The sequence below is a fragment of the Opisthocomus hoazin genome, unplaced genomic scaffold, assembly GCF_030867145.1.
Source record: "Opisthocomus hoazin isolate bOpiHoa1 unplaced genomic scaffold, bOpiHoa1.hap1 HAP1_SCAFFOLD_84, whole genome shotgun sequence".
Lineage (NCBI taxonomy): Eukaryota > Metazoa > Chordata > Aves > Opisthocomiformes > Opisthocomidae > Opisthocomus > Opisthocomus hoazin.
This window is the reverse complement of record NW_027448727.1, coordinates 117501-127500: the sequence shown is the minus strand read 5'-3', so window position 1 is coordinate 127500 and position 10000 is coordinate 117501.

The window sequence follows — 10000 nt, the reverse complement described above, 5'->3', positions numbered from 1 at the left end:
GCGGCTTCTGGCAGTCGGAAGCGCCGTGCGCGATAGGTAGGAGGCAGAACGGCCACGGCCAGGGCCGCCGGGCAACGCCCGAGTCTGCCGGCTGAGCCGCGGGTGACAAGCGTTCGAGTGCCGGCGACCGCCGCCGGTCTCGGCCCGGCCCTGGAGAAACCCCTCTTGGAGCCCTCGCTCCAGGCCACCGGAGCCTGCGGGCAAGCAGCGGCTTCGCGCGGCTTCTGGCAGTCGGAAGCGCCGTGCGCGACAGGTAGGAGGCAGAACGGCCACGGCCAGGGCCGCCGGGCAACGCCCGAGTCTGCCGGCTGAGCCGCGGGTGACAAGCGTTCGAGTGCCGGCGACCGCCGCCCGTCTCGGCCCGGCTCTGGAGAAACCCCTCTTGGAGCCCTCGCTCCAGTCGGCAACGGCCACCGGAGCCTGCGGGCAAGCAGCGGCTTCGCGCGGCTTCTGGCAGTCGGAAGCGCCGTGCGCGATAGGTAGGAGGCAGAACGGCCACGGCCATGGCCGCCGTGCAACGCCCGAGTCTGCCGGCTGAACCGCGAGTAGCTGCAGCGGTTCGATGGCGCTGGTCCGCGAGCGCCAGCCCTCTGCCCTAGTATACGGACAGCGAGGTCCCCGGCCCCGGCGGGCTCGAAGAGAACCGTCTTCCCCCAGCGGGGAGGCGCGCGAGCGCCGCCGACTCTTACCATGACGTAACTGGAGGCAGCGCAAAGCAGCGACCCCTTCGGCAGCTCCGAAGAAGAACCGGGCAAGACGTCTACCTGCCAGAACCGCGGTGGAGCCAAAGTCCCGCCGGAGCGAGGTAGACGAGGCATCCCTTTCCGCCGGCAGCTCCGGCGGCCACATCGGGCACACCGGACCCGGCGGACGGTAAAACGGGTAGACCTGGCCTCCCTGCCGGCAGAACGGGTAGACGAGGCCTCCCTGCCTGGAACCGGGTAGACCTGGCATCCCTGCCGGAAGCGGGTAGACCTGGCATCCCTGCCGGTAAAACGGGTAGACCTGGCCTCCCTGCCGGCAGAACGGGTAGACGAGGCCTCCCTGCCTGGAACCGGGTAGACCTGGCATCCCTGCCGGAAGCGGGTAGACCTGGCATCCCTGCCGGTAAAACGGGTAGACCTGGCCTCCCTGCCGGCAGAACGGGTAGACGAGGCCTCCCTGCCTGGAACCGGGTAGACCTGGCATCCCTGCCGGAAGCGGGTAGACCTGGCATCCCTGCCGGCAAAACGGGTAGACCTGGTCTCCCTGCCGCCAAAACGGGTAGACCTGGCCTCCCTGCAGGTAAAACGGGTAGACCTGGCCTCCCTGCCGGCAGAACGGGTAGACCTGGCCTCCCTGCCGCCACAACGGGTAGACCTGGCATCCCTGCCGGCAAAACGGGTAGACCTGGTCTCCCTGCCGGTAAAACGGGTAGACCTGTTCTCCCTGCAGGTAAAACGGGTAGACCTGGCCTCCCTGCCGGTAAAACGGGTAGACCTGGCCTCCCTGCCGGCAGAACGGGTAGACCTGGCATCCCTGCCGGCAAAACGGGTAGACCTGGTCTCCCTGCCGGTAAAACGGGTAGACCTGGTCTCCCTGCAGGTAAAACGGGTAGACCTGTTATCCCTGCCGGCAAAACGGGTAGACCTGGTCTCCCTGCAGCCAGAACGGGTAGACCTGGCATCCCTGCCGGCAAAACGGGTAGACCTGGTCTCCCTGCCGGCAAAAAGGGTAGACCTGTTCTCCCTGCCGCCAGAACGGGTAGACCTGGCCTCCCTGCCGGTAAAACGGGTAGACCTGGTCTCCGTGCAGGTAAAACGGGTAGACCTGGCATCCCTGCCGGCAGAACGGGTAGACCTGGTCTCCCTGCCGGTAAAACGGGTAGACCAGGCCTCCCTGCAGGTAAAACGGGTAGACCTGTTATCCCTGCCGGCAAAACGGGTAGACCTGGTCTCCCTGCCGCCAGAACGGGTAGACCTGGCATCCCTGCCGGCAAAACGGGTAGACCTGGTCTCCCTGCCGGTAAAACGGGTAGACCTGGCCTCCCTGCAGGTAAAACGGGTAGACCTGTTATCCCTGCCGGCAAAACGGGTAGACCTGGCATCCCTGCCGGCAAAACGGGTAGACCTGGTCTCCCTGCCGGTAAATGGGTAGACCTGGTCTCCCTGCCGCTAGAACGGGTAGACCTGGCCTCCCTGCCGGCAGAACGGGTAGACCTGGCCTCCCTGCCGGTAAAACGGGTAGACCTGGCATCCCTGCAGGTAAAACGGGTAGACCTGGCATCCCTGCCGGCAAAACGGGTAGACCTGGTCTCCCTGCCGGTAAAACGGGTAGACCTGTTCTCCCTGCAGGTAAAACGGGTAGACCTGTTCTCCCTGCCGCCAGAACGGGTAGACCTGGCATCCCTGCCGGCAAAACGGGTAGACCTGGTCTCCCTGCCGGTAAATGGGTAGACCTGGTCTCCCTGCAGGTAAATCGGGTAGACCTGTTATCCCTGCCGGCAAAACGGGTAGACCTGGTCTCCCTGCAGCCAGAACGGGTAGACCTGGTCTCCCTGCCGGCAAAACGGGTAGACCTGGTCTCCCTGCCGGCAAAAAGGGTAGACCTGTTCTCCCTGCCGCCAGAACGGGTAGACCTGGTCTCCCTGCCGGTAAATGGGTAGACCTGGTCTCCCTGCCGGCAATATGGGTAGACCTGGCCTCCCTGCCGCTAGAACGGGTAGACCTGGCATCCCTGCCGGTAAAACGGGTAGACCTGGCCTCCCTGCCGGCAGAAGGGGTAGACCTGGCCTCCCTGCCGGTAAAACGGGTAGACCTGGCATCCCTGCCGGCAGAAGGGGTAGACCTGGCCTCCCTGCCGGCAGAAGGGGTAGACCTGTCCTCCCTGCGGACAGAGCGGGTCGCCCGTGCTGGAGGCCCGTATGCAGGGGTGCCTGCACGGGGTGGGAAGGGCCGGCGGCGGGCTGCCTGTGCTCTCTCAGCCGGGGCGGCGGTGGGGGGGCTTGCGGGGGGTGGCTGGGGTCGGCAGGCCGGCCCTGCCGGAGGCCCGTATGCAGGGGTGCCTGCACGGGGTGGGAAGGGGCGGCGGCGGGGTGCCTGTGCTCTCTCAGCCGGGGCGGCGGTGGGGGGGCTTGCGGGGGTTGTCTGGGGGCGGCAGGCCGGTCCTGCCGGAGGCCCGTATGCAGGGGTGCCTGCACGGGGTGGGAAGGGGCGGCGGCGGGCTGCCTGTGCTGTCTCAGCCGGGGCGGCGGTGGGGGGGCTTGTGGGGGGTGGCTGGGGGCGGCAGGCCGGCCCGGCCGGAGGCCCGTATGCAGGGGTGCCTGCACGGGGTAGGAAGGGCCGGCGGCGGGGTGCCTGTGCTCTCTCAGCCGAGGCGGCGGTGGGGGGGCTTGCGGGGGGTGGCTGGGGGCGGCAGGCCGGCCCTGCCGGAGGCCCGTATGCAGGGGTGCCTGCACGGGGTGGGAAGGGGCAGCGGCGGGCTGCCTGTGCTGTCTCAGCCGGGGCGGCGGTGGGGTAGCCTGCGGCGGGTGGCTGGGGGCGGCAGGCCGGCCCTGCCGGAGGCCCGTATGCAGGGGTGCCTGCACGGGGTGGGAAGGGCCGGCGGCGGGCTGCCTGTGCTGTCTCAGCCGGGGCGGCGGTGGGGGGGCTTGCGGAGGGGTGGCTGGGGTCGGCAGGCCGGCCCTGCCGGAGGCCCGTATGCAGGGGTGCCTGCACGGGGTGGGAAGGGCCGGCGGCGGGCTGCCTGTGCTGTCTCAGCCGGGGCGGCGGTGGGGGGGCTTGCGGGGGGTGGCTGGGGGCGGCAGGCCGGCCCTGCCGGAGGCCCGTATGCAGGGGTGCCTGCACGGGGTGGGAAGGGCCGGCGGCGGGCTGCCTGTGCTGTCTCAGCCATAGCGGCGGTGGGGGGGGTTGCGGGGGGTGGCTGGGGGCGGCAGGCCGGCCCTGCCGGAGGCCCGTATGCAGGGGTGCCTGCACGGGGTGGGAAGGGCCGGCGGCGGGCTGCCTGTGCTGTCTCAGTCGGGGCGGCGGTGGGGGGGCTTGCGGGGGGTGGCTGGGGTCGGCAGGCCGGCCCTGCCGGAGGCCCGTATGCAGGGGTGCCTGCACGGGGTGGGTGGGCCTGCGGCGGGCTGCCTGTGCTCTTAGAGCCGGGGCGGCGGTGGGGGGGGCTTGCGGGGGGTGGCTGGGGTCGGCAGGCCGGCCCTGCCGGAGGCCCGTATGCAGGGGTGCCTGCACGGGGTGGGAAGGGCCGGCGGCGGGCTGCCTGTGCTCTCTCAGCCGGGGCGGCGGTGGGGGGGGTTGCGGGGGGTGGCTGTGGGCGGCAGGCCGGCCCTGCCGGAGGCCCGTATGCAGGGGTGCCTGCACGGGGTGGGAAGGGCCGGCGGCGGGCTGCCTGTGCTGTCTCAGCCGGGGCGGCGGTGGAGGGGCCTGTGGCGGGTGGCTGGGGGCGGCAGGCCGGCCCTGCCGGAGGCCCGTATGCAGGGGTGCCTGCACGGGGTGGGAAGGGCCGGCGGCGGGCTGCCTGTGCTCTCTCAGCCGGGGCGGCGGTGGGGGGGCTTGCGGGGGGTGGCTGGGGTCGGCAGGCCGGCCCTGCCGGAGGCCCGTATGCAGGGGTGCCTGCACGGGGTGGGAAGGGCCGGCGGCGGGCTGCCTGTGCTGTCTCAGCCGGGGCGGCGGTGGGGGGGCTTGTGGGGGGTGGCTGGGGTCGGCAGGCCGGCCCTGCCGGAGGCCCGTATGCAGGGGTGCCTGCACGGGGTGGGAAGGGCCGGCGGCGGGCTGCCTGTGCTCTCTCACCTGGGGCGGCGGTGGGGGGGGTTGCGGGGGGTGGCTGGGGGCGGCAGGCCGGCCCTGCCGGAGGCCCGTATGCAGGGGTGCCTGCACGGGGTGGGAAGGGCCGGCGGCGGGCTGCCTGTGCTGTCTCAGTCGGGGCGGCGGTGGGGGGGCTTGCGGGGGGTGGCTGGGGTCGGCAGGCCGGCCCTGCCGGAGGCCCGTATGCAGGGGTGCCTGCACGGGGTGGGTGGGCCTGCGGCGGGCTGCCTGTGCTCTCTGAGCCGGGGCGGCGGTGGGGGGGCTTGTGGGGGGTGGCTGGGGGCGGCAGGCCGGCCCGGCCGGAGGCCCGTATGCAGGGGTGCCTGCACGGGGTAGGAAGGGCCGGCGGCGGGCTGCCTGTGCTCTCTCAGCCGAGGCGGCGGTGGGGGGGCTTGCGGGGGGTGGCTGGGGGCGGCAGGCCGGCCCTGCCGGAGGCCCGTATGCAGGGGTGCCTGCACGGGGTGGGTGGGCCTGCGGCGGGCTGCCTGTGCTCTCTGAGCCGGGGCGGCGGTGGGGGGGGCTTGCGGGGGGTGGCTGGGGTCGGCAGGCCGGCCCTGCCGGAGGCCCGTATGCAGGGGTGCCTGCACGGGGTGGGAAGGGCCGGCGGCGGGCTGCCTGTGATCTCTCAGCCGGGGCGGCGGTGGGGGGGGTTGCGGGGGGTGGCTGGGGGCGGCAGGCCGGCCCTGCCGGAGGCCCGTATGCAGGGGTGCCTGCACGGGGTGGGAAGGGCCGGCGGCGGGCTGCCTGTGCTGTCTCAGTCGGGGCGGCGGTGGGGGGGCTTGCGGGGGGTGGCTGGGGTCGGCAGGCCGGCCCTGCCGGAGGCCCGTATGCAGGGGTGCCTGCACGGGGTGGGTGGGCCTGCGGCGGGCTGCCTGTGCTCTCTGAGCCGGGGCGGCGGTGGGGGGGGCTTGCGGGGGGTGGCTGGGGTCGGCAGGCCGGCCCTGCCGGAGGCCCGTATGCAGGGGTGCCTGCACGGGGTGGGAAGGGCCGGCGGCGGGCTGCCTGTGCTCTCTGAGCCGGGGCGGCGGTGGGGGGGGCTTGCGGGGGGTGGCTGGGGGCGGCAGGCCGGCCCTGCCGGAGGCCCGTATGCAGGGGTGCCTGCACGGGGTGGGTGGGCCTGCGGCGGGCTGCCTGTGCTCTCTGAGCCGGGGCGGCGGTGGGGGGGGTTGCGGGGGGTGGCTGTGGGCGGCAGGCCGGCCCTGCCGGAGGCCCGTATGCAGGGGTGCCTGCACGGGGTGGGAAGGGCCGGCGGCGGGCTGCCTGTGCTGTCTCAGCCGGGGCGGCGGTGGGGGGGCCTGTGGCGGGTGGCTGGGGGCGGCAGGCCGGCCCTGCCGGAGGCCCGTATGCAGGGGTGCCTGCACGGGGTGGGAAGGGCCGGCGGCGGGCTGCCTGTGCTCTCTCAGCCGGGGCGGCGGTGGGGGGGCTTGCGGGGGGTGGCTGGGGTCGGCAGGCCGGCCCTGCCGGAGGCCCGTATGCAGGGGTGCCTGCACGGGGTGGGAAGGGCCGGCGGCGGGCTGCCTGTGGTGTCTCAGCCGGGGCGGCGGTGGGGGGGCTTGTGGGGTGTGGCTGGGGGCGGCAGGCCGGCCCTGCCGGAGGCCCGTATGCAGGGGTGCCTGCACGGGGTGGGAAGGGCCGGCGGCGGGCTGCCTGTGCTCTCTCACCTGGGGCGGCGGTGGGGGGGGTTGCGGGGGGTGGCTGGGGGCGGCAGGCCGGCCCTGCCGGAGGCCCGTATGCAGGGGTGCCTGCACGGGGTGGGAAGGGCCGGCGGCGGGCTGCCTGTGCTGTCTCAGTCGGGGCGGCGGTGGGGGGGCTTGCGGGGGGTGGCTGGGGTCGGCAGGCCGGCCCTGCCGGAGGCCCGTATGCGGGGGTGCCTGCACGGGGTGGGTGGGCCTGCGGCGGGCTGCCTGTGCTCTCTGAGCCGGGGCGGCGGTGGGGGGGGCTTGCGGGGGGTGGCTGGGGTCGGCAGGCCGGCCCTGCCGGAGGCCCGTATGCAGGGGTGCCTGCACGGGGTGGGAAGGGCCGGCGGCGGGCTGCCTGTGATCTCTCAGCCGGGGCGGCGGTGGGGGGGGTTGCGGGGGGTGGCTGGGGGCGGCAGGCCGGCCCTGCCGGAGGCCCGTATGCAGGGGTGCCTGCACGGGGTGGGAAGGGCCGGCGGCGGGCTGCCTGTGCTGTCTCAGTCGGGGCGGCGGTGGGGGGGCTTGCGGGGGGTGGCTGGGGTCGGCAGGCCGGCCCTGCCGGAGGCCCGTATGCGGGGGTGCCTGCACGGGGTGGGTGGGCCTGCGGCGGGCTGCCTGTGCTCTCTGAGCCGGGGCGGCGGTGGGGGGGGCTTGCGGGGGGTGGCTGGGGTCGGCAGGCCGGCCCTGCCGGAGGCCCGTATGCAGGGGTGCCTGCACGGGGTGGGAAGGGCCGGCGGCGGGCTGCCTGTGATCTCTCAGCCGGGGCGGCGGTGGGGGGGGTTGCGGGGGGTGGCTGGGGGCGGCAGGCCGGCCCTGCCGGAGGCCCGTATGCAGGGGTGCCTGCACGGGGTGGGAAGGGCCGGCGGCGGGCTGCCTGTGCTCTCTCACCTGGGGCGGCGGTGGGGGGGGTTGCGGGGGGTGGCTGGGGGCGGCAGGCCGGCCCTGCCGGAGGCCCGTATGCAGGGGTGCCTGCACGGGGTGGGAAGGGCCGGCGGCGGGCTGCCTGTGCTGTCTCAGTCGGGGCGGCGGTGGGGGGGCTTGCGGGGGGTGGCTGGGGTCGGCAGGCCGGCCCTGCCGGAGGCCCGTATGCGGGGGTGCCTGCACGGGGTGGGAAGGGCCGGCGGCGGGCTGCCTGTGATCTCTCAGCCGGGGCGGCGGTGGGGGGGGTTGCGGGGGGTGGCTGGGGGCGGCAGGCCGGCCCTGCCGGAGGCCCGTATGCAGGGGTGCCTGCACGGGGTGGGAAGGGCCGGCGGCGGGCTGCCTGTGCTGTCTCAGTCGGGGCGGCGGTGGAGGGGCTTGCGGGGGATGGCTGGGGTCGGCAGGCCGGCCCTGCCGGAGGCCCGTATGCAGGGGTGCCTGCACGGGGTGGGTGGGCCTGCGGCGGGCTGCCTGTGCTCTCTGAGCCGGGGCGGCGGTGGGGGGGGCTTGCGGGGGGTGGCTGGGGGCGGCAGGCCGGCCCTGCCGGAGGCCCGTATGCAGGGGTGCCTGCACGGGGTGGGAAGGGGCGGCGGCGGGCTGCCTGTGCTCTCTCAGCCGGGGCGGCGGTGGGGGGGCTTGCGGGGGGTGGCTGGGGGCGGCAGGCCGGCCCTGCCGGAGGCCCGTTTGCAGGGGTGCCTGCACGGGGGTGGGTTGGGGGGGGCGGCGGGAATTTTTTGGTTTTTGTTGCTTTTTTATTTCTTTTTCCGCTTTTGAAACAGAGACGCCGCCCCGTCCTCGGGCGTTTCAGCCGAGCTGATGGAAAGCGGCGCCCCTTCCCGTCGCTTGCGGGGGGGGGTGGTGCAGGAGGGGGGAGGCGGCGCGCGCCTGAAATTCCCCTCGCCACCCCCCGTTTCCGAGACTTCGCCGTATCTAGTGGAAGGCGCTAAGCTTGGCCGGACTGTCTCGCTGAAGGCTTTCTTACTCTGCATCGGTTCTGACGGTGGGCGAGAAAAAAAAACAAAACCAAAGCAGAGCAGGGAAACAGTTACAAAAAGTTCTTGAGAGCCAGCACCGGCCCGCCCATCGGCAGACGGAGCGGCGCCCGGGGTCAACGAGTGCCACCCTGCTGCTTAGCAACCGGAACCCGAGCCGGCCCGCCCCGCCCACCCGCCGGCAAGGGGCGGGCGCTTCCCCGCGGCAGAAGGGGGAGACAGAGACTGAGAGACGGGGTCGAGGAGCAGGCGGGGAGCCTTGCGCTGAGGTAGGCTGGGGACGGGGCCTCTTTTCCGAGAAGATTGAGGTTTGAGTCGGGGGGGGGGGGGGGGGGGGGCGGCGGCAGGGGCTGCTTGTGCGCTCTCGGCCGGTGCGGCGGTGGGGGGGTGGCGGGGTGGGGGGGGGGCAGCGGAGCGGCCGTGCCGGAGGCCCGTATGCAGGGGTGCCCGCACCGGGGGGGGGGTGGGGGGGGGCGGCGGCAGGGGCTGCTTGTGCGCTCTCGGCCGGGGCGGCGGTGGGGGGGGGGGCTTGCGGGTGGGGGTGCGGCGGCCGGGCTGCCGTGCCGGAGGCCCGTTTGCAGGGGTGCCTGCACGGGGGGAGGTGGGGGGGGGGGGGTGGGTGGGGCGGGGCGGCGGGAATTTTTTGGTTTTTGTTGCTTTTTTATTTTTTTTCCGCTTTTGAAACACAGACGCCGCCCCGCCTTCGGGCATTTCAGCCGAGCTGATAGAAAGCTGCGCCCCTTCCCGTTGCTTGCGGGGGGGGTTGGTGCCGCGGAAGGGGGTGGCGGGGGGGGCGGGAACGGGACGGGGACGGGGACGGGGACGGGGACGGGGACGGGGACGGGTCTGGCCGACGGGTCTGGACGACAGCGCCCCCCCCACCCCGCGTCCCGGCCGGCCACCACGTCTACCCGGGACCGGGTCGGCGGGGAGGACAGGTCTACCCGGGACCGGTTCGGCGGGGAGGACAGGTCTACCCGACAGCGCCCCCCCCATCGCCCCGCGTCCCGGCCGGCCACCACGTCTACCCGGGACCGGTTCGGCGGGGAGGACAGGTCTACCAGGGACCGGTTCGGCGGGGAGGACAGGTCTACCCGACAGCGCCCCCCCCATCCCGGGTCCCGGCCGGCCACCACGTCTACCCGGGACCGGTTCGGCGGGGAGGACAGGTCTACCCGGGACCGGGTCGGCGGGGAGGACAGGTCTACCCGACCGCGCCCGCCCCCGATCCCGAGTCCCGGCCGGCCACCACGTCTACCCGGGACCGGTTCGGCGGGGAGGACAGGTCTACCCGGGACCGGGTCGGCGGGGAGGACAGGTCTACCCGACCGCGCCCGCCCCCGATCCCGAGTCCCGGCCGGCCACCACGTCTACCCGGGACCGGTTCGGCGGGGAGGACAGGTCTACCCGGGACCGGGTCGGCGGGGAGGACCGGTCTACCCGGGACCGGTTCGGCGGGGAGGACAGGTCTACCCGGGACCGGGTCGGCGGGGAGGACCGGTCTACCCGGGACCGGGTCGGCGGGGAGGACCGGTCTACCCGGGACCGGGTCGGCGGGGAGGACCGGTCTACCCGGGACCGGGTCGGCGGGGAGGACCGGTCTACCCGGGACCGGGTCGGCGGGGAGGAC